Source organism: Heteronotia binoei, chromosome 6 (assembly GCF_032191835.1).
Source record: "Heteronotia binoei isolate CCM8104 ecotype False Entrance Well chromosome 6, APGP_CSIRO_Hbin_v1, whole genome shotgun sequence".
Lineage (NCBI taxonomy): Eukaryota > Metazoa > Chordata > Lepidosauria > Squamata > Gekkonidae > Heteronotia > Heteronotia binoei.
Window position 1 is genome coordinate 75,621,458 of NC_083228.1, and position 23,621 is coordinate 75,645,078.

Genomic DNA, 23,621 nt, shown 5'->3' on the forward strand with positions numbered 1-23,621 from the left:
TGATTGAGAGAACTTGTAGGGAACTGGAAGGCTGGGGAGTTGAAAAGCTTTCCTCATAATGTATTTGAGGGACACAGCAAGGTGAAGGCAGATGAGATTTTTTTCCCTTTGCGAGTTGGAAGAAATGTGTGGGTGAGAGGAAAAGGGATGGCCTTGCTGTTGGAAAGAAAGAGAAGATGGTTCTGCTTTTTTGATCTCCATAGGCATGGTATCTGCTTATCTTAGAGGAGGCCACAGCAAACTGGTAGTCTTTTGCTACTGGGATGCCTGAAATTTCTGTTTTTAGAAGCACATGTTGAGATTGTGCACCAACAAATCCAGTTTCAGAAAAAAAATGGTTCAACTTTTGCCCCTAATGTGAGTAATGCTGCAGTCCCATTCATGCTTACTAGGATATATGCCCTGGTAAACTCAGTGAAATTTGTTTCTGCATAAGCATATATATATATAGAATTAAGCTGTGCAATTTATACAGATGAGTATGCTAGAGAATAGAGTAAAAGGGAGAGGAAGGAAAATATCTCAGCTTATTAACTGAAATAAACAGGAGTCTTAAGGTACTTTAAAGATTTACCAAGTTTTTATTATTTACATGTTTTAATCCTCTTTAAGATCCCCCTTAAACAGACTCCTGTTTATTTTTGCAGCAACTAACAGAGCTACTCCTCTGGAATTATTACCTAATAACTAGTGCTACTGTTGTTTTGCACATGTCCATTTAAATCAATGGAGCTTAGAAAGGTATAATTCTGTTTAGAATTGCATTGTTAGAGGCCTATTATGCACGGGTTTTTTCCCTTGCTTTTACCGTGCATGTCTGATGGGTTTTCTTTGTTGTTCTTCATTGAGGACTCCTCCCCCATACAAATTGCAGCCCTGTGCAAAAACATGGTGCAGTTGCAGTCAACTTCGCACAGGCATGCACGAGTACACACACACACATTGGCAATGATCACAGCTTGCAATGCCAGTGTCAATGGGTTCTGCCATGCATTTTGTACACTCAATATGCCCTCCCCCCAATATTATGAGATTGTGTGACTCTTTCCCACTTTTTCACAGTGGCTAACAGCACAGATTCTCCTAGTGCTCTGCTATATGGAAAACTGGGTTTCCCAGCTGCTTGTCAGTTTTAAAAAAAAGTCTTGTCAATTTTAACATCCATTTGCCTGCTTTGCCCAAGTTACTTTCTGTCACCTTTCATTCAAGAACTAACGCTAAACTTCATGCACAAAACCTGAAGCACAACAATTTAAATGGAAGGTGCTTCCTGGATGCTACTGCACAGCTGTGACACAGAAATTGCATAAATTAAAACAAAAATACTTTGGACAGCAGACTTTGGAAACCACACATCACAAGTGATGTTCCACCCTGATTTATAAAAGTGCATTTTAAGAAACTGTAGCTGAAGAATAAATACACTGATGAGAAAATAGTGGTATATAAGGCAGGTACAGAATCTGAAGTCAAGATTAGAGGCTTGGTGCCCTGAAAATCTGCACTAAAATGAGAATGTGTAATGGGCCTGAGACAGAAGTTAGGTGCAAGTTCAACACTTCCCTCTATTTACTGCATTTGAAACTACCTTCATTTCTATTTGCCCCAAGCATGGCTCAAGGTAGCTTACAACAATTAATTTAGAATAAAATCAAGATTAAAATAGTAACATATCCACAAATAAAAAATGTACCCTTCATTTTCCACATTATAGGACTGCCTGTGTCAGGCTATGAAATCCTGACTTCAAGGGCACAGCAGAAAGTGCTAACAGGGCACTGCTCCAATTACAGAGGTGCAGGGCCCTCCCTTCTGTGGTAGTCTCCTCAGCAATAGTTTGTAACATGGAGGGGGATTTGGGAATTTCATGTATGGGCTGCCTCAGCTAGTGTCTGGGAGACCAGGGTTCGAATGCCAGCTCTGTATGGAATTATCCTGAATGACCCTGGGCCTGCAACACGATCTCAGCCTTACCTACCTCACCATGGGAGTGTTGGGAGGATAAAATGGAGGATGGGAAGTAAGTGAAGTAAGCTACTTTGGGTCCCTGTGGGGGAGAAAAGCAGGATATAAACAAAGTCAAGAAATTCCTTGAGATGACTCATCACTCATGCCAGCCCACACACTAGAAGGAAAAGCATGTGTTCCCTGCAGTTATGCAATTTGCCTGGGGGAAATTCCTAAATGCCAGCATCAATGTAGCAGTCTGAATACAGAAATCCCCATAACCCAGTGCTAGCCTAACAACTGATAAGACTTTGGGTGCAAGCCAAATCTATCCACCACAATACCACAGGGGAAACTTAACCGGGAGTATTTCAACACCACCTGCTGTGTCCTTCCTAGTTGCTGCAATTTTTGATGCCCTGGAGGTAGTGAAGGCTGGCCCAGAAGATCTTGCCTTGTGCTGCACAAGCAGTGTGCTCCATCTGTTCCCTAAACCCCATTGCTACATTTCCACCCCAAGCACTGTGGATTGTGCGTAAATAAAGACCACAGATTGCTGGTTTGCATTCTGCTTACTGGTAGAGAATGGCAGGGTGTCAGACTCTTGATGACCCTGGAATGTGCTGTGCTGCTGGGAAGAGTTCATTAGAACAGATCTTTCTTCGCAACTGCATTGCCATAGGAGTTTTACCACTGCAGAGCAAGGATGAAAACTCTCCCATAATGGACTGTGACATCCCCCTGGTTCCGTTACGCAACTGAAATTACACTGATTCTCTGATTGCAACACTTGCTCCTTGAACTCTGCTTGCGCAGCATGGGGCCCTTTTGTTTTGTTTTGAAATGCACCACCTCTTCTTTTTTGTTCTTGTTGCCTCTAGCATGTCATGTGTCCACTGGGTCATTTCATAATCCTGTCATGTAAGTGATGGCTGGGGGAAGAGTTCACCGGGGTGGCAACTGCTAAGAGGAAGGCTTCTTCCTCATTAAATTAATAAGTTAAATTGGAAAGAGTGAGACAGCTCCTGCGGCACTGCAGGATGCAGGACTATGTTGGCAGCTGAGTTGGCGCTAAGAGTGCAGAAACAGAATGTGCCCACTATAGAGAAACAGAAACGGGGACGGTGGACTTCATCACAGCAAAATGTATCCCTCAGCGCCTTCACTGCTACCCCATCTCCAGGGCCTTGCAACGTGGAAGGACTTGAACAGCAAATCAGAGTGTTCCCAATTACTGTCCAGAGGCTCTAACAAGGCCATGTGCTTCTGAGCCAAAAAGAAAGTTGCTGCAGTGCGGGAGAAACTTGGCAGGAAGATGCCTGTAGCTGGCATGAGCAAAGCTGTGTCAGGCTGCTTTGCATGGTAGAGTTTGACCCAGAGACTGAGCCAAACTGCTGAATCCATTGGAACAGGAAGAGAAGCTTTGGAGACAATTGATCCATAGAACCTGTTGTCCAAAGGAGCTTTGTTGACTCACCAGCCCTCTCAGCATTCAGGGTTCCTCTCTTGGCCTCCTGCTGAATGGTTGCTTGCCAGCCAACACTACAATTAGGCACTGGGGGAGCAGGTTAATTGGGGCTGATTCACACAGCCTTTTAATCATGGTGGATGCCACTTGACAGAACAATAATTTGAGAACATTTCCCTGCACAGTTTGTCACACCTCTGCCAAGCCTTCTGTGGTTGAGATTTTCATTAACAAAATTAGACAAATGTCAACATAGATATTGACTTGAATGTCTGGCAGGAAAGGCAGACTAAGGCAAGGAATAGGCAAGAACTGGTTTCTAGATACGCTCCAAGAACAAAAAACATCAGGTTCTGAAAGACTGGACCATGACAATGGTTGGAGCTGGGAACAACAAAATGTTTAAAGTGGTGGAAGAAATTAGGGGAAATTATAGACAAACTCTTTCCAGTGTCCAAGATGTGCATCTGCTGTAACATCTGCAGTGTTTCCACAAAATTACCATTGGTTCCCAGGGATATACACCACAGGAAATACAATGCATGGTAGAGCTTGGAGTCAGAGGGCTGGATCCAGTGAACCACAGGGTCAAGGACTGTACATCTTTCTTGCAGTCCCCTACCCCTAGCGGTACTTTATAAAGGATTGCAGGACCCACAGGAACCCATAAGGCCTGAGAGGCTATAGTGGGGAGGGAAAGGGGGGAACTTTTCCCCCTCCTTCTGTCACTGGAAATGCATTGATAGAAAGGGTACTGATAGAAATGCATTGATAGAAATCCCCTTTCCTTTCCCCACTGTAACTTCCTCAACCCACAAAACTATTAGTCCATGTGGGTCCTGTGACCCTGGGGAAGAGCTGCCAAGGGAGAGAAATGTGGGAAAGATCTGTGACCAATAGCACCTTCTCCTGATGGATCATAGGATTCACTCCAGAGGCATCTGCACTCTACTGACCATTAGAAAGTGCTTCTTGGTGACCTTAATGTGGCAAATGTATAAATTACTATTGAGACTCATAGGCGTAAACTACATGGGGGCTCGGGGGCCAGATTTTCCTGGTGGGGCTGAGCCCCCTCCTGGCAACCAACCCAGGACTTGGGGCTTCAAAGGCATTAATGGGGTGATAAAGTCTATGTGTGATTTTCCCTCTGAGCTGCAAAGTCAGTAGTGTAATGACTTTACAACCTTAGCTTCTTAGAAATGCTAATTGAGCTAAAACAGACACAAATGGATTAGACAGGAGAAACTTCTGCCAGAGGCTAGGTGTCAATATGCATATTAACCAGTGTTGGCAAGCTCTAATTGGGTAAATCAATGCATTGGCAGACCTGGTAACTTTCTTTCCTGGCATAGTTCTTGCAGCACACATGAGATACAGACCTCTTGAGATCTAGAAAAGGTGACTATTTTTTTCATCCATCCAGCCGATCTAGGATGTTGAAGGATTTTTGATATTGTAAGGTAACTGAGATTTGCAAAGGTTTTCAGTTGTATTTTTGGATTCTCTGGATTAATTACTAAAGTATTGATATCCAGCACATATCAAACCTTATAAGTTTGGTGTCTGTTGGAAAATAAAGTCTGGCTGGCTACACCCACTTTTAATGTACCAGCAGTCAGACTGCAGTCAGGCTCTTTGGTAGATTCAACATACTTGCTTGGTTCCAATTTACATTTTGGGGGAAAGTGAGATTGAGTGTGGGTGGACATGAAGATCAGAGGCTTTTTAAAATGTCCTAATGGATTCAGGTGGGGTAGCTATGTTGGTATGAAACAACAGAATAAAATTTGAGGTCAGTGGCACCTTTAAGAACCAACCAAGTTTTATTCTGGGCATCAGCTTTTGTGTGCATGTACACGGTTTCCTTTAGATTACATGCACACTTATTTTATCTGACATGAGCCTTTTTTTTTTGCTATTAATCATTGATCTTATTTATTGTTTTGCTGCTGTTGGTTTTATGATGTGAGCCATCCTGAGCCCATTTTGTGGGTAGGGCAGGATATGTTGAATACGTGAAATGAAATGAATGTTTGATTTCTGAGTATAAGTGAAAACTGAATGATTTAGGTATCAACAGCTTCCCTGATAAACTGTAGCATATGATGAACCCAATATATAGTTGGTGACAGCCAGTTTGGTGCAGTAGTTAATTGCAAGGACTCTTCTGGGAGAACCAGGTTTGATTCCCCCACTCCTCCACTTGCAGCTGCTGGAATGGCCTTGAGTCAGTCATCGCTTTTGTAGGAGTTCTCCTGGAAAGGGCAGCTGCTGTAAGAAGTCTCTTAGTCCCACCTACCTCACAGGGTGTCTACTGTGGGGGGGGGGGAAGTCAAGGAGATCGTGACCACTCTGAGATTCAGAGCATAGGACGGGATATAAATCCAATAATAATATCCTCCTCCTTTTTCCTCCTCATCTCAATTTACACCCCATCCTACCCTCTAGCAAAAAAAAAAAATCCATGCCTCATGTCAGAGAAATATTTGTGTGTGTAACTGTAAAGTACTGGGGTCGGCGCAGTAAGAGACCAGAGTCGGAGAGTGATTTCAGCAAGCTTTACTTCAGGAACACACACACAGACTGAGCTCTATTCAAACTTCCCGCTCCTTTATACAATTCTTGCCCCCTTCTGATTGGTCCTTAACTATGTACAAGGATTGGCTATTTACAGGGCCCTAAGGGCCTATCAGGGTACAGTATGAGCCTAGATGTTGATTGGCTACTTATGTTTCAATCCTTCCCCTGATTGGGCACGCTTAGGCCTTCTCTGGAACCCTGGTGTGGAGTACAAGCTTTGGCTTGTTCAGCTTCCCTCCAAAAGTAACAGTTCTCCCATTTGAGCCTAGGACACAACAGTAACCCCAGAAATACTAGTGTCTGAAAAAATATCAAAAGGTAAGAAAGCACTGTGAAGGGGCTATAGACACCACTTTGTTGGTGTTAAAGGCGCCACTGGGCTCCAGCTCAGTTCTCACATTTGTTGACTGCTTTATTATCTGTATACCAATTTACTGTGATTTACACATCTTACCCATTGTGTTATTCCACTGACCAACTCCCTCCTTTTCTTGGGTTTGGCCTGGTCCATGGGCATTGCTGGGGGGGGGGGTGTTCTCTAAATGTATGGGGAGGGAGGTTCTCCATAAATTCATAGGTAGTTATAATGGAGGCCCCTTCCTACGATGTCACTGGCTCCTTCATATGATGTCATGGATCAAATATCTCCAGCTGGGCCCCAGTCTCTCCCCCACCCCCAGGGAAATTGAAAAGTCTACGCTCCTGTTGAGAATTAGTCCTTCAGGATACATTTCTATGAAGGTGCTTGCTTTAACTGGAAAGTTTGTGGTGGAGTTTGTTTTTCTTTTGCTGGATGAAATGCTCATTCAACTTTTCAAACAAACTCCCATTAAATACCTGATTCCCCTTCCTTGGCAGCATGGAATGAGCCTGTGCAACATAGAGCCAGTGCTGATCTTAGAATAGTTCCAGAACAATGTCTTCCAGTTGTTCAACAGTAAATTGGAAAAACAGAGGATGTGATTGTGCTTACATGATCTGAAGATAAAAGTGAGTCTGAAAAATAACAAATGTTTCCCTTCCACATCCCAGGCCCAACTCAAATGGTTTCTAGGAAAGGAATTTGCTGAACTCAATTGCTGTAATGCAAATAAATGGAGAGGGAGATCCTCCTCCACAAATTCCAATGAAAGGCATCTTTAGCTGCTTGATATCACAGGGCAAGTTTGGGTCATCGCTGTAGGACTCAGACAAGCAGGGTCATTTGGGACCAAGCTGTTGCTGAATAGTTCTGAAATGTGGAGGTAACCAAGCAGAAATGCTTCCTGTGCATTGTGTTCAAACAGTGCAGCAGGTCTGAACAAATAAAACCTTGCATTTTCCCCAAAGATCTACTTCTGCATTGCAACTGGAGAACAATCACAGCTCTGGGAATAGAGAGGGAAGATACAAGGACAGCATTTAGAAAGGTTTTTTAAGGCACATGTTGGGAAAGCATGATCACTTCTAGTAAAATGTGTAGATCTTACGGCCTTCACTGTGAGACAGTGTGGTTGGATTTACATAAGCTGTTTCATAAGATTTTGCATTCCACTAGTATTCAAGCAGCTTGATTAGGAACAAATGCCCTCTAATTTAAAGAGAGCCTTGTTACATTTACTGATGGGGAGGTGCTAAAGAGACTGCTACAGGTGCATGCAGACATTTAGGTTGGGCTGGATGTCTTAACTGGGTTGGATGTGGAAGGGAAACAAACACATCAGCAAAAAGAAAATGATACTAAATTGGGAAGACCTGCAAATCCAGTGAAGATAAGTAACAGTGTAGGCTAGATGGTTACCTCAGAGAACAGGGTGATATTCAGTTCTGGAGGGGAAGAAATGCAAAGCCATGTAAGATTTATTTTCATTGCATAAGCAGGTGAACTCTGGAGAGACTACATGCAGAAAGACTTCGAAGAACACAACAAATAATTGTTCAATAGACTAATTATATTAGTATTGCATAGTATTAATTATATAGCGTTGGACCCAGACTACTGTGGAGCTTGTAGAGAGAATCTTTGCTGTCTTCTCTTCTTGCTGCAGCGGCCTTGTGGCACAGAGTGGTAAAGCAACAGTACTGCAGTACTGTGATCTGAACTCTCTGCTCACGACCTGAGTTCGATTCTGGCGGAAGCTGGATTCAGGTAGCCGGCCCAAGGTTGACTCAGCCTTCCATCCTTCTGAGGTCGGTAAAATGAGTACCCAGCTTGCTGGAGGGGAAAGTGTAAAAGACTGGGGAAGGCAATGGCAAACCACCCCGTAAAAAGTCTGCCATGAAAACGTTGTGAAAGCAACGTCACCCCAGAGTCGGAAATGACTGGTGCTCGCACAGGGGACCTTTCCTTTCCTTCTTGCTGCAGCACTCTTTGCCCATGATAAGCTGCTCTTGCGGCAAGGATTGAATGGCCATTTAATTTACCAGGAAAATTCCTGAGGGGTCACATCTTGGAGCTGGCAGCCAAGAGCATGTGGTGCCAAATACCAAGAGCTCTTTCAATGCCATAAAAGCCCCTTGGCACAGACCCAATAGTGGGACCAATGACTGGTATTCACTCGGCAGTTGCTTCTTCCTGCACTGAGGGGGAACCCAAAATCCACCGTTGGTGCCACTGGCCAGTTTGAGCTGCATGTGGCCTCTGCAGTGCTTGCTCACAATGCCATAGGGGCTGCTCAGTCTGGCTTGCTTCTGAGCCATGTTAACTTCCCAGTCTGGCCCTGCCTTGAAAGTATAGGAACTTTGGGAGCAATATGGAATATGGATCAGTGGGCTGCAGTACCAGTGGGAAAGGAGAACTGGCAAAAATTTCCCTCTTCCATCTTATAGAAGGAGGAGGAGAAAGCAGTTGCAAAGCTCCCTGCCGTATAAATGGTCTGTCAGCAGAAACTGCCCCCACATGAGCCTTTACTTCATTTACACAAAGTACCTTGGTGTGTACAGGGGAATTCATTTCATGTTAATTCACTGGCATCAAATTATTAGTAACAGGGATTGAGTCCGAATGTTTCTCTTTTATTTTACAGGCAAATGAAATGGCAAATAAGATAGAAGAAAAAAAATCTTCCCTCACTCTAGACTAGAACCACTATCCTCATGATTTCTGTCTACTGTCTGGAGAAATCCTGTATGGATACTTAGAACATGTATTTTATTTGCTTTTGTATCTAAACCACCTACACTTTTGTTGTCTGCTTCCTTGAACAGACTTTGTCAGGCCTCCTTGTTAATCTGTATTCCCAACCCTTTATCTTTAAAGTCTCATGTTGAAACCCAAAGCCCTTTTTTTCCATAACAGGGGACTTTTGGGAACAGCATGGAATGTGGATTGGAAAAGTTGCAGTGAAAACTGGCAGAAATCAGCCTCCACCATCTTACACAGAAAGAAGAAGGTGGCAAAGCACCCCTCCCCATGAGCTCTGCTCTGCTCTGCTCACCTTAGCCTCGATCCAACTCAACAGCTGCAAGGCCTTAACAACACACTGCACATGCAAAATTCAGATGACAACAAGATAATAAGGAGTCTGAATAAAAGCAACAAAATAATAATGAGACTGAATGCAATGGAGAGCAATGCCAAACACCTGATGAAGTGTCAATCACCCAGAAACCAGATTTGAAAACCAAATTGTAACTATAGAAACATCACATCCCAACTCCAGACCTCCTGTAGTATACTTAATGAATTGTAAATGCCACAGCAGTAAATCCTGCCACTTTGCATGAAATTGTCATGTCACTTCCATTCAACAAGTAAATGATTAGGAAAAAAATAAAGTCCAATTAGAAACTCTGCTTAATATAGGCTATTCTTAACAGATTCATGCAGAGAACAAGGAAATAAATATGGCATTATCCAGCAAAAGTCAGTCACAATTGAATCTCGGAGTGTGCTAGGGTTGCCAAGTCCAATTCAAGAAATATCTGGGGACTTTGGGGGTGGAGCCAGGAGGCTTTGGGGGTGGAGCCAGGATACATTGGGGGTGGAGCCAGGAGCAAGGGTGTGACAAGCGTAATTGAACTCCAAGGGAGTTCTGGCCATCACATTTAAAGGGACAGCGCACCTTTTAAATGCCTTCCTTCCATAGGAAATAATGAAGGATAGGGGCACCTTCTTTTAGGGCTCATAGAATTGGACCCCCTGGTCCAATTGTTTTGGAACTTGGAGGGTATTTTGGGGAGAGGCACTAGATGCTATACTGAAAATTTGGTGCCTCTACCTAAAAAAATAGCCCCCCCCCAGTGCCTCTGATACCTCCAGATCAATTCCCCATTATACTCTATGAGAATTGATCTCCACATAGAAAATAATGAAGTGCCCAGCAGACATTTCCCTCCCCACCCCCGTTTCTGGGGACTCTGAAGTGAGGAATTGGCATCTCTACTCACAAGTTGCTGCCAACTTCTTCAAAGTAACACAGGCACACCATCCCAAGAGGAAGCCTTTCAATCGGAGACTGAAGCCTCCGGAGGTGAAAAGTCACATAGTGGCTGTGGGGGCGGGGCTTGTTGAAAACTGGAAAAGAATCTTCTAACTGGCTGGTGACATGGGACCTTTTTGACCTTCCCTTCTTCTCTCTGTTGGAGGAATCTTGGTTTGGATTTGCTAAATGCTTTCTTTGCCCTGCTATTTTCTCTGCTGCTGAGTACCACCCCATTCTGAGCCTATAAGTGGCTGCTCAGAGGAGGTGAGCTAATCTATTGACAGATGAAATGCTTTCACAATGAAAGGGACTGGGTAGATGCTCTTTAGCACCCAGGCTAGGAAGCTTTTGTGAAGATGTTTTCCCTACTTTATCTGGGTTATGTCTGAACAAAAGGATTGCCAGTTTGGTAAAAAAAATGTGATGTTGGCAACTACTGATTTATTTATTAAAACAGTTTCTGCGATAATGAGAGGCTGCCAATTCCAGATAAGGTTAAGAAACTTTTGGCAGGTGTGGGTCTAGGAGTTACATTGGCTGAAGTTAAATTTCTTGATTATATAATCAAATTCAAAAGGACCTCAAGCATGATAACTGGTTGCTTATTTAAACTATTTTTGTTGTATCTAGTGTGACATTGCTCAAAACCTGTAGGCTAAATGAGTGGTATCATCAAAGTATTATTAAAGTATTTAAAACATTTATGAAAAAATTCCTCTAATAATAATAAGAATGAGAACATCAATAGCAACCACTGCCAAGTCCGCGTTTTTTCATCTTAGACGGGCAAGGCAGTTGGCTCCCTTCCTGGATCGCGACGACCTAGCAACAGTGATCCATGCTACGGTCACCTCGAGGTTGGACTACTGCAATGCCCTCTACATGGGGCTGCCCCTGTGCCGGACTCGGAAATTGCAGCTGGTGCAGAATGCCGTGGCCCGGCTGTTATTGGGCCTCCCAAGATGGGGGCACATTCGGCCGGGTCTTCGGACTCTGCACTGGCTCCCAATAACATACCGAGTCCAGTACAAGGTGCTGGTCATTACCTTTAAAGCCCTATATGGCCTGGGACCTGCCTACCTGAAGGACCGTCTCTCCCCACACGTTCCCCAGAGAGTACTGAGGTCGGGAACTCAAAACCTTCTCACCATCCCCGGGCCTAAAGAAGTCCGTCTTAAGACAACCAGAGACAGGGCCTTTTCTACAATGGCCCCTATGTGGTGGAACCAGCTGCCGGAGGAGGTGAGGGCCCTGCGGGACCTTACTCAGTTCCGTAGGGCCTGCAAGACAACCCTCTTCTGGCTAGCCTACACCTGACTGGGAAATAAATGTAGCTTATTAGACTCCTGCTAATTATATTGTATAGATTTGATGTTAAGATTTTAAGGTTTTTAGGTTTTAAATGCTCTGACTTTTTAAATGTTTATATATGTAAATGTCAATTTAAATTCTGTTTTATTGTTTGTTGTGAGCCGCCCTGAGCCATTTTTATGGGAGGGGCGGGATACAAGTCATAGAATAAATAAATAAATAAATAAATAAATAAATAAATATAATAATTGTGTCATCAATGTAAAAAAAAAAGTGCTTTGTCCCAAGGACTTTATAATCTAATGAACCTGGAAGAGTTTCTGAATTCGTTATTAGAGTCCTTCATCCTGGAGAACAGTCTGTCTAGATGTCTTCATTTCTGGTAGTTACTGTTTTTTGCTTCTACAGATAAGCTGGATAAGGAGGTGCCATGTTCTCAGGGTGCAGGCAGGCAGGAGTCCAAAGCCAGTTCAAGGTCAAAGCCAGGAAGTCAAGCAGGAGCCAAGTCACCAATGCAGAATCACAAACCGGAATCAGAAGTCAATGGCCAAAAGCCAAAAGGTCAGGGTGCCAAGCAAATCAAGCAGGTCAGGATCAGGAAGGAGCATGGATGCAAGCCAGAGAATAGACTTGTTGCTTCCACAAGGTTACCAGGTCCTGGGTGGGAGCTATATGGGAGTCTCAATCAGCCTGCTCCCTGGGTGGCAGTGACTCTGCTAGAACTCAGGGCTGAGAGATCTGAAACATCGGTGTGCCTCATGTCTTCGCTCTGAAAGTTCTTTCCAGAGCCTGCTTCGAACTCTTGAGATGGGAGGAGACTGATCGTCAGCAGCTGACACTGGTGCCTGGAGAGTGATTGATGGGCCAGCTGCTGTTTGTTCAGCTGAGGAACTGGCTGGCAACTCTTCCAGGTCTGTTAACCCTTCCAGCTCCTCGTCAGGGCTCATGACAGGAGGAACAGGGCATATCTAAACAGTGAGTTATATGGGTGCTGCCTGAGCAGTGTTTCTGGTCTGATAAGTCCATAGGGTTTTGTTTTGTTTTCGGCAGATAGAAATTGAGAAAGGAAACTTAGTGCATCATCTTTTGACAATCCTGACTAATAGCTTTTGATAGAAGTGCTGAATAAACAGATAAAGGACTGTGAAGGGTTAATTCTTTACATTCGTAAAGTGACAAACTGTTCCAAGTGATCTGATTGGTTAGCATCAGCTGACCAGGAAAGACTTCTGAAATGGATACTGAGGAGAATTTAGTTTGATTTCAGCCTTAGCTGAGAGCAGTTTAACACAGACAGGTGAAAAGTTGGCAAGGAAGTTTGAGAAACAGGTGAAGATTCCCATTTGGGCCAAAGAAAGGGAATAGATCTAGTGAGAGGAGAATTTCCCTGCTCACTCAAACAGCTCTGAAGAGATCCCTAGCCTGGTGTGGTTAGAAACTGCGTTTAGAGACCTTGAGACTCAATTAAAAACTCAAGAGATTGCTCAAAAAATATCCCTCTTGTGACATCCTGATGCAATGACATCAGTTCCAGGTTTAGGGGAGGGGTTTCCCAAAAACTGGAGGATCCCCTGTCAGGACCTGGGGACTGGCAAGTGTAATTCCATGGCTTGATTACTGTGACAAAAAGGCAAGGGGAAGGGGCAGTGTCCTATCTGGGGTTGTTTTGGCCTTTGAGGGAGGCCTTATTGGAGTCAGGCCTGAAAGCTTCCACTAGATGACTTAATAACACCTGACTTGTCTGGCTAATGTAGGCTTGGCTACTTGCTGCTGTTCAACAGCAGCCACCCTATGAAAGCCAGTGTGGTGTAGCTGTTAGAACTTCAGAGTAGGGTCTGGGAGACACAGGTTCAAATCTCCATCTTGCTGTGGAAGCTGACTGGGTGATTTGGAGCCAGTCACATAATTTCAGTCTAACCTATCTCACAAGTGAGCAGTTTAAAAGGCGAAGAAGAGGGAAAGAGGAGATAGTGTAGGTTGTGGGACAAGTTCTTGAGGGTTCCCTACCATCTAAGTGGGCCTGGCCCAGTGGCCAGTACAACTGAACATAGTTTTCCTAGGAAGAGGCTGCTGGGGGCGGGGCGAGGGGCTGAAGACAGAGGGGCAGATAAATGTTGGTTGGCTATTGGGTGGGAAGAGGAGAAAGAAGGAGGAACAGGAGAGAGGCTTTGGGGGCTTTCAGGAAAGGGAAAGAAGAAATAGTGGAGGAGGGGGAAATGAGATGCCTCCTGCACTTCCTTCTGGGTTCCCACTTGTCCTCTCTATAGGGTTGCCAGGTCTTGCCTGGTTTCCAGCGGGGGACTCCTGGGTCCATTCTGGGTTGTTCTCTATCACATGCTTTGTGTGCACAGCATGAGGATGTCATCCAGAAGTGATGTCATTATGCTGGGTGTGTTGCACATCAATGCTCTAATATTTTGGTAAAAAATGGAGTTTGGGCCAAAATGCTACAATGTTGGTGTGTGACATGCCTGACATGATGGCATCACTTCCGAGTGATGTTATCATGTTGACGACATTGATGTGGGAAAGGTTTGTTCAGGGGTGAGTCTTCCCCCACCAATCAACTGGCAGACAGTGGATTGGAGCCCCCAAAATTGGGGACCCCCCGACTGGGGGACTGCACGGCAACCCTACCTGTCTAATGTCTGGCTTCAAAACGTTAACATTTGCTTTGTTAAAACTATATGGACATTATTTTCCCTTGCTGAATTAGATACATTTTCCACTGGTAGATTCTTGATATCACTACAGCTGTCATGAGCTAGTTTTTAGCATTCCTAAGTATCCTTTGATCTAGCTCTATCACAAAAGTGGGTTTGGAATGTATTCTGTCTTTAGAATGTGCTACGACCAGATTGGCTGGTGATAATTGCTTCCAAACACCAGAACTTCAAAATCTCTAAAACTTCTAAATGTCAAAATTTCCATTTGGGAAAATTTAAGAAGCTACTTGAGTTTGTAAACTATTTCTAGTAGAAACTCGTTGGCTGATATAATCAGTGCCAACTTTAATTAGCATTCATATTGTTGGGCCCTTGTAGAGATTGTAAATTCCAGAATATCATTGTCAGATAATACATTTTTTAAAAAATCCTTTTAACAATGAGTCTTGGTCAAAATCATATATCTCCCTAGATAGTGTAACAATCTTTGGACTGTTCTGTATTCAGGCTACTGAATCTATAGAAGACAGTCCTGCTGATTTTTCTAAGATGGTTCCTGCATGAGTCAGGAGGGGGCAAATGGTGATAGGAATAAACCTAAACATTCCCATTCTTGAATCCAATAATAAAGATAGTGAGGGCTGAACTAGATATGATGATGTCCTTGTGAACACCATAAGAACACCCCCACCATTTTAAAGTGGTTTTAAAATGCTCTCAGTGTGGTGGTCTCATGCTCCCGGTATGCCTTTTCAAGTGCCAAAGTATCTGCTGAAGGGGCTGTTTTGGCACTTGATAAGGCATAGGGGGGCAGACAAGAGTGTCTCAGGCCACTGTACTGCAGGCTCAATCAGGATCAGGCCTTCATGGCATTTGTAATCCTTTGAAATGATGGCTATGTCTCTGTGGATGATATCATCATGTCTAGTACAACAGATCTGTTTGTACTACATTTGCCTGAATGGAGCATAGAATCATAGAGTTGGAAGGGACCTCCAGGGTCATCTAGTCCAATCCCCTGCACAATGCAAAGCAGGAAATTCACAAATACCTCCCCTTAATTTCATAGGATCCTCATTGCTGTCATATGATCATCTAGCCTCTGTTTAAAAATATCCAAGGAAGGAGAGCCCACCACCTCCCAAGGAAGCCTGTTTAATTGAGGAACTACTCTTATTGTCAGGAGTTCTTCCTAATGTTTAGCTAGAAACTTTTGATTTAATTTCAGTTGGTTCTGGTCCTAGCTTCTGGGGCCACAGAAAACAATTCTGCACTGTCGTCTATATGACAGCCCTTCAAGTGCTTGAAGATGGTGATCTTATTACCTCTCAGCTGCCTCTTCTCCAGGCTAAACATGCCCAGCTCCTTCAACCTTATATTGTATTCTCTATTACCAAAACAGAACTTTTCAGTTTCCTTAACTGCAGGTAATTATCGGTAATGAAACTGGCAAACCAAGAAACTACTAAAATTACCAAAATAAACTCAAACTCAATTCCTGCTCTAATGTTATTATGTTAGACTCCTTGGGGCTGGCTCAATGGAACAGCCTAAATGCAGTGCTTAAACTTTTTGTTGCATTGTTTGTACACAGGCAAGGCTAACACAACAATTAATGGATTGGACATGAACTGGGACCAGAGGGGTTCTTAGATAATGGGAACTGGGGCCCACTGCCCTTAGACTCGCACTTTGGGGGCCCCAACTGCCCACAGCCCAGTCCTCTGAAGGAAGGAGGGAAGATGAAGAAGAGCAGGCTCCTGCTACTGTGCTCTGTGTGAGGCCTCGACAGCTGGTTCCCATTGGCAGCTGTGGCTCCAGCCCTTCTTACATGGAATAAGGGACACTGTGTGCTTGGCCCTGGCAGAAAGTGCATTGATTCTGGGGCTCCATTCTGACCACAGAATCACTAAGACTGATTCTGACTGGGAGGCACACACTTGGGCTACTAGAATTGCTGTGATGTAGTTTTCTGTGGTGAAATCTTTACTCAGAGAGAATAGGCAGTGGAGTGGCAGGGTGGCAGCTCTGAGGCTCTTGGGGGAAGGGGCTTGGTAGTTTCTAGCCTTTCTCTCTTGCGCACTTCACTAGCCATTATAATGGGAGAATTTTTCAGGCACTGGGAAAGCACTGGGAAAGCAAAAGCCCCTCCAACACAGAGGCTTCTCTTGGACCAACAACTTTGCAGAAGAAAGAAAAGGTGACAGGCAGACTTCTATGTACAAATTTTTAAAATGCCAGAATATAACAGTTCAGTGGACATTTATTTTAGCATAAGTTTTTATGAGTCAGAAGAACTCACTGCCTCAGAACTGGTATGGTGTAGTGGTAAAGTGTACAAACTCTAATCTGGGAGAACTGGGTTTGAGTCCGTACTCTTTTACATGCAGCTGCTGGTGTGACCTTGGGTCAGCCACAAGTTCTCAGCAGAGCTGTTCTCTCAAGAGCAGATCTTACAGCTCTTTTAGCCCCACCTGCCTCACAGGGTGTCTATTGTGGGAAGTGGAAGAAGACTGTAAGCTACTCTGAGTGAAGGGCAGTTTATAAATCCAATTCTCCTACTCCTCCTTCAGCTGATCACAACAGAAAGGTGAAGAGGGGTTCTACGGTACAAGGTGCTGGTCATTACCTTTAAAGCCCTATATGGCCTGGGACCTGCCTACCTGAGGGACCGTCTCTCCCCACACGTTCCCCAGAGAGTACTGAGGTCTGGGACTCAAAATCTTCTCAACATCCCCGGGCCCAAGGAAGTGCGTCTCAAGACAACTAGAGACAGGGCCTTTTCTACAATGGCCCCTATGTGGTGGAACCAGCTGCCGGAAGAGGTGAGGGCCCTGCGGGATCTTATTCAGTTCCGCAGGGCCTGTAAGACGACCCTCTTCCGGTTAGCCTACGCCTGACTGGATAAATGTAGCTTTCTAGATCTCTGTGATTACTGTATAGTTTTAATGCTAAAATTTTTTAAGGTTTTTAGGTTTTTAAATGCTTGATTTTAAATGTAATTACGTTGTTCCGATTTTATTGTTTTATTGTTTGTTGTAAGCCGCCCTGAGCCACTCGTGGGAAGGGCGAAATATAAATCCCGGAATAAATAAAATAAATAAAATAAATAAATAAATAAATAAATACAAGGTGAGGCTGGTTGAAAACAAAAGCCCATCCAAAGAATAACTTGTTCATGTAGGGTGGGTGTGAGAGACATTCCCAACTGGGGACCCTGCACAGCTTTGGGGACCCTGATCAGGCGGAAGGCAGTATTACAATGTTTTAAACAAAATAACATAAATATTAGACAAGCAAAATGTAAAGCTTATTGCGGGATAAAATAAGTAGACATAACAACTGATTACAGAGATATAGCTGCAGTAAAGAACATCTGTAAGGGATGGGATGCATTCAAAGCCATTCATTTATAGGTGTGATGGATAACCATGGCTGAAGAAATAGCTGGCACAACAGCAGATTCAGACTTTTCTCTTGTTATTGTATTTTATACCACTTTACTAATAACAAGTTCCTTAGGTTGGACAGTTGCGCACCACCTCACTATTGGTATATGTTAATATAGCAGAGTTTGTCCAGTCATAGAAATATGATACAGTAAATAAATCTCCCGAGTAGTATATTGCAAAGAAAGTTATACTCACATTCATTCAAATAGATCCAGTTCACATTCAGATTGCAGTCAAAAGAAGAGAAAGACGCCTAATCCAAAGAGTACTTTCCCTATCACAAATGGCCAGCTTGTCCAGCATCGTGTGTGTAAGAGTATGAAGGCATTATAGCTACAGGAGAGACCAGTAGTGAGAGTGAGAGGACAAAGCAAGAGAGAGGAGGGGTCAGAGGGCAGCTCCCAGGTTAAGACAAAGAGAGGTATCCCATTCAAGGAGATGACGCTTATACACACTAAAGTGATGTAGCGCCTCCACCTCCCAAGTCCAGGCATCCTGAGTCACACATTCCCAACATTCACCAACCTCATCCTCCTTTTATATTACTTAATACTTTCTTGTTGATTTCTAAGGTGCTATTGGAATCTCGCTGTCCCCTTAAATGTGTGAGGTGAAGTGAATTTGTTTTATTTAGGGTGTGTACTTGACACATACTCAAGATTCCTTAATCCTGAAATGGAGAGCACATCAACTACAAATTCAGCTCCCTTTTGCCTGGTAGCCGCCAATCTGGGTTCACAGTGACATGGGAGTCATGTATAACAAAATGAATATATTTATTTGGTTGATGTGATGAGTAATTCCTTCCCACTCCAGTCTGCTAGCTGACACAGTTCCAGAGTTGGGAGGTATGTTATAGTTAAGAGTTACAAATGTTTATTCTCTTGGCAATTTTTAAGTAAAGTCACCTTGAACAATTTCACTGTTTTCATCTGGCAAACCCTGCCTGTCAAAATCAATCACTAGCGTCCCTGCTGGACTTCCTGCCTGGTCCAGGATATCTCCTACCCCTTTTCCTTCCAAAACTGCTCTGCTTTTATAGTCCACTGGCAATTGACTGGCCTCAGGTTCCTTGCCCTCACTTCAGTATCCTATTCAGCTTTTAAAATCCGACTGGTTCTTAATGAACAGGGAGAGGGCAAAAGCTTCTCCTGTCTATCACAATAGCCATACTACCGTTGGAAAGAATATGTGTGTGACAATCTGAACAAAAAAAGAATGCACTCTCATGTGTGCCAAAGTATTTGTCAACGCTTTGCTTCCCACTGTTCAGGAATACGAGTGAAAGAGCCACATATATGAAAGTGATTTTGGTGCACCTGAGATTTGCTCTGATTATATTCTCCATCCTCTCAGCTCCCATTTTTCTTCGTTTGCCAAGAAATGAGTGGAGCATGTGAGACAGGATCAAGGTTCACACACATTTTCAGGAACTGAACTCTTTCCTAGTGTCTCCTTGTACTGGTCCCCTGCCAGTATCTCTACTTAATGGTTACTGCTGGCCAAACAACTCATTCTTCCTTGCAGAATATGAGCCAGAATGCAAGAAAGAACAATAGCTGAAGAGGGACTTCAAATGCACAGGATAGGGATTGTCCAGAGGACTACATTTTCTTCCTTTGTGGCTCAAACACAGACACCCCCCTCCCCATGGGAGGTATCACTGAGAGAGTGGGCTAAGGCATGAAAGATCATATACATGAGAACACCCTTTCAACTGCTGAACCTGCAGTCACAAAGGAATGGTCTTTCCACCTGCTGCCCTTTACTCATCATGCTCCCATGGGTTTTCTGTGTTTAAGCAGGCCACTGGGCAGCTCTCATTCATTCACAGAGCCAAAAATGTCTACCATTCTGTTGCCAAGCCCACCACCAGTGAAGCCTGCAGCAGCTGCAGCAATGACTAAAGAAAAGCTAAGGGTTGCTCTTTGTCTTCACAGGGCACCTGTGCCTTTCTGGAGTGCATGACAGACAGATGGGGTTACCTTTTATACTACTGTTTCACACAAGTTTCACACGCAAAGGATCACCATGGGAACAGAAAGCTGGCAACCCCACTCTTCAGTATCAGCTGTATGCCTGTACTCTGATAGTTAATGGAAAAAGGAAGTCATAACTTGTTACCCCAGCTGCCTTCTCAGTGGGCCACATGTATAGTTGTGGGGAGGTGGGTAAGGAGCAGTGGCTTTGGTGATACAGTACCCTATAGGTACTACATCTTACCTTGGGCTTTCACCACATGAGTAAAGGAGAAGGTCCCGTCAGCTCCATGTTCTCCTGAGACTTATACAGAAAGTTGTTGTGAATGTGATAATGAGTAAAGCAGAGTGGTTGTTATGATCTGGAATGAGTGATGATAAAAATATTGATAATAAAGTCTATAAAGAAGGCTCTGGCAGTCAGCCAAACAAACATGGGGATGGTATGGTAGATGGGAAGAAGTGGACTGGGCAAAAGGAAAGGTTTCCAAGGGTCAGATTTGTTAGACTTATACAGGTACAGAATCCAAGAGATCAGAGATTCAGTCCCTGGCCAGAGTCCCTCAGAGAGCGGGGCTGAAGAAAAGCCACAAACATGCACAGTCTCCAGTGTTGTGATATAAACAGTGGAGCAAGTGACCTGCAGTCTTCTTTGTTCACATCAAAATGCATGTTCCTTTCAACTGGGCTTGTTGCTGTCCGAAGACTAGAGTGGTCTGCAATAGGGAATGGTCTCTTTCCAGTGGTCCAGTTGTGCATTTAGTTTTGAATACTAGGCTAGGTGATGTTTGGGATTTGGTTATCACTATGTATAGACTGGTGTCGTCTCTGCATGGCTAATTTGGGGATATCATGGACAAGAGACCTTTTGATTGGTGGGTAGATGCATGGTTACCCAGAGATGCTCCAGGAGTTTCTGTTAGTGTTGCTACAGTTAACACTTTCCCACTGAAACTTGTGCTTCTGATTTTGCTGCTAGTTGAGCATAGGACTGTGATTACATCACACTAGCATTGTAGTACCATAGCAGAATCATAGAATGTCCTTCAGGGTTTAAGAACTGTCAGCTGGGGGGTGGGATAGAGAGTAGGACAGGCTTCACATTTTAGTTCTAATCTTCAGACCCCAAGGGATTGGGGTCCATGCATTAGAGGGTTGAGTGTCTCCCATGAGGAATAGCTAAGGAGTCTGTGACTTTTCTGTTTAGAAAAGAAACAACTAAGGGGAAACATAATAGCAGTTATTCACAGGGTGGAATCAGTTGACAAAAATAGCTTTTTCTTCTTCTCCCCAAATACTAGAACTCAAGGGCATCCAATGAAGCTAATGGGCAGTAGATTCAGGGCAGACAAAATGAAATACTTCTTTACTCAATGAGTGATTAAACTGTGGAATTCAGTGCCAGAGGATGTAGTGATATATCTTTATAAGGAGATTAGACAGATTCATGGAGGATAGGTCTGTCAGTGGCTATTAGCCTTAATGACTAAAGGGAGCCTCCACATTCAGAGGCAGTAATTTCTGAATACCAGGAAGCAGCATGAGAGGAAGTCGTCAGCCTCTATGCCCCATTGTTAGCCCTCCAAAGGAAGTGGTTGGCCATTGTATGAAACAGGATGCTGGTCTAGATGGCCAGTAGTCTGGTCCAGCAGGACTCTTCTTATGTTCTTATGCCAGTATACAAAAATGGTCTGTATCTTGGGTCTATGTTCCTGTTTATTAAATGGATTAAAATCTCCATGGCACATAAAACATGTTTAAAATGAGAGAGAGGAGAAATCACCATTTTATGGTTGCTTCACCACATTGACACACACATTGACACAAAAAGACAGATAACGTGTGTTAGGGTAAGACATCTGATAGCATTCCTTTCTTGTTGGGAATGTGAAGGTTGGCATAGTGATGAGGAATTGCAATCCATCCACACTGAAAGTCTTAGGGAGGGTAGGCACATACATTGCCTCCACATGGGTCTCATTGAGACACAGCCACAAAATCACATGTGACTATGGAATAGTAGCCAACACCTGCTTCTGTACTTGATGCTCATCTGAGTTACTATCTCCCATTCTGCATGTCATATTGAATAGGAGTGGGCAGATGGAAATTGCCCTTGTATCCTTGCTTCATCACCTTAATATAAAATGCATTAAAATAGGCTGAGTGGGGGAACTAATCTGCTTGAAATAGCTTTTGAATGCGCCACACTGAATAATTAGGTGGATTATTAGATGATGAATTGGATAATTGTTCAGGGGATAATGAGTCTTTGGAAGCCTCTCCCAAGCCCACCCTTCCTGTTGTCCAGTGGCCTCTTTCTCTGGGGTCCCAGGCACAAAGGCTGCATATAACTGCCCTCAGGACTTCATTTCTGAAAACAGATGAAATGGTGCTTAGTCCTATCCAATATGTTATTGTACAGACTGAGGAAATGCCTTGTTCTTTAATTCTAGAGGTCTGGAGCTGTTCTCTGTGTTACCCAATGATTGTATTATGCACCTTGTTCACACGCCTCCTTTAAAAATTGTTTGACTTCTTCTCAGTCTGAATCTTGGCACTGATAACAAGTTCTAGATGAAAGGAAGCCCACTGTCAACCACTAGCGGACTAGGAACTTCTCTTAGGGGCTGGACTATTTCAGGTTCCCCGACTTCCCCACTGAACTGCCCTTGCTGAGAAAAGCCGCTAGATGGCGCCGTGGAGTCCCGCGCGGGTCCCTCTTTGGCTGCCCGGCTGCGGCTTCGCCTTCGCCTTGGTGGCGGCGGCCGCTCACTCGGCTTCGGTTGCGAGTAGCAGAGGCACCTGGGCCGAGGGAAGGCGGACAGGTGAAGATCGGAGGACAGGCTGCGGCCAGAGCTCAGGTGTGAGGGATAGGCTGGCGGGCGGGAGCGACGGGGCTCTTTGGGGGTGTGCGCGCGCGCGTGGTGGGGTCTGATCTGGAGTTCGATGCGGTGGACGCTGGGAGCCCCCCGAGAATGTGCTTGTGGGGCGTGCGGACGGAGCAGTGGTGGCTGGCTGGGATCTGGAGGTAAGGGGCGGGTTGGTTGGTGCCTGCGTATGGGGGAAGAGATCGGACGCATTGGGGGGGGGCACATACTAGTCTTGGGGCATGGAGCACCTGAGGGTTGGGAGTATAGCAAGCAGAGCATTTTGAGATATCGGGCTAGAGGTCAAGATTTGGGAGGTGTGTATCGCTAGAATATAAACATCATGGGGGGGGGGGTGTTGGACTGAGATCTGGGATGTGAGGCTGCGTGGTATGCTGGACAAGAAGCTATGGGGCCGTGGGGAGGGATATGGTAAGACGGGCAGTGGAGATTTGGGCTGTAAATAGGATATGTGGAGAGGTTATGACGCTAGCTGGGGAATTAAGTCCTAGAGACTGTTTGGACATGGTTTAAGCTTGGGGGCATTGGTCAAGGAAATCTAATGAGGTGGGGGTGAGTAAAATGCAGGGCCCTAGGGGCAAGGGAAGTGACTAAGATTGACGCTTGAGCAGCGCTGGATATGGGATGCTTGCTGGGAGTCCTAAGCTAAACCTTCTTGGGCTCAGGTACTTGAGGTGGGAAGGCGAGTGGAAAATATTGAAATCTGGGATTAGAATAATGCTGTGCAAGCTATGGGAGAATGCTGGTGGGGGTTAGGGCAGGAGAGAGCAGAAGGTTGTTTAGGAGAAAGACTGGTGGCTTGGGAGGACTAAAAGGGCAGGTTGGGATATTGGAAAAATGCACTCCTTGGACATCTCTGGCTACAGAATGTATGGGAAGAGTGGACATAATTTATTTATTTCATTTCATTTATAACCTGCC

At 44.4% G+C, this 23,621-nt stretch overlaps 1 protein-coding gene across 1 annotated transcript in view; it reads left to right on the forward strand.

Annotated features, from left to right (window-relative positions):
- The first annotated feature begins 22,523 nt into the window (after positions 1 to 22,523).
- Positions 22,524 to 23,621, forward strand: part of SEMA4G (semaphorin 4G) — a 155,810-nt gene continuing 154,712 nt past the window's right edge. The window contains exon 1 of the mRNA XM_060241779.1: positions 22,524 to 22,673. The gene's annotated coding sequence lies outside the window, so the exon portion shown is untranslated. The remainder of the gene's footprint in view (positions 22,674 to 23,621) is intronic.